Here is a 1,282-nt window from a genome sequence, read left to right on the forward strand (position 1 = left end):
AAAAAACTCTTCCTCTGCTTTCTTGGGTTCAGTGGCTAGGGCATGCAAGCCAAACTGATTTTTAAAAATCAACAGAAGAAAAAGAAAACAGTTTATTTACATTTGCAACACATAAACATGGAGGTGCAAAGTGTAAGTAACTCAATGAGATGGTTAGAATTTGGGGCTTAGAAAACCAGTTTGACAAAGGGAAATAAATCTTCAGAGAAGTGACAAGAGGAGGGAAAAAGGATTTGGCCTTTAGGGGCAGTGAAGGTAAATATCTGGGGGAAGCCAGGGCAGATAAGGATTACGTTAGTGGGGTTTGTTTTTGCAGACCCAACCCAGGTCCGCTTTCTGCCTCCAGTAATAACGGTTGTTTTGTCCTCCTGGTATGGGAGAGGAGAGGGAGATACTGTCACAGAGAGAAATGTATGCCCTGCCTTTAGGCAGAAATTGAGCAGTGGAACGTAGAGAGCTTTTCCTGCCTCTGCTGTTTCTCAATTGCCTTCAGCTCAAAATAATCTCTATGCTCAAGTGGCATGTTTTGGGGTAGCATATTCCAATGCCCTTAGCTCCATTGCTGCTGGGTGGAGGTGCAGCTCAGCTTGCCCCTGGGCCCTCTTAACACCTCCCTGGCAGGGAAGCTGGAGCATCACTGGCTTCACCGATCAGCACCACTGCAACGTGGAGGGCTGTTTTCACTGGTGTTTGGCTGGAGTAGGAAAGGTATTGCCAAGAAAACTTCTGTTCTTAGGCCACCCTTTTCCTGGAGCCTGTTGGTCCGAGCCTGCTGGAGGCTCTGCAGTGCACTGCAAGGATGTCAAGGATGTGTGGGAGGCAAGAGGGAAGCCGGGGCTCATTGCTGGGTCCATCCCGTGCCCGGAGGTCCCAAGGCCTGCCTTCTTCTTTCCGCCTTTCTGAGACCTCTGTGGTCATTTGTTGTTTTATGTCCAGGGACTTTTAGTTGTAAGGGAGAGGACAAGGGAGAAACAGGGCTACTCCACCTTCCTGGAAACTGGGAGCTCCCTCCCACACACACTTTTTTTTTTTTTTTGAGACGGAGTCTTGCTCTGTTGCCCAGGCTGAAATGCAGTGGCGTGATCTTGGCTCACTGCAACCTCCACCTACCACTTTCAAGAGATTCTCCTGCCTCGGCCTCCCAAGCAGCTGGGACTACAGGCACATGCCACCACACCCAGCTAATTTTTTGTATTTTTAGTAGAGACGGGGTTTCACCATGTTGGCCAGGATGATCTCGATCTCTTGACCTCTCCACACACTCATTTTAGGTGTTTGTTAC

The sequence above is a fragment of the Hylobates moloch genome, unplaced genomic scaffold (genome assembly GCF_009828535.3).
Source record: "Hylobates moloch isolate HMO894 unplaced genomic scaffold, HMol_V3 SCAFFOLD_24, whole genome shotgun sequence".
NCBI classification, from domain to species: Eukaryota; Metazoa; Chordata; class Mammalia; order Primates; family Hylobatidae; genus Hylobates; species Hylobates moloch.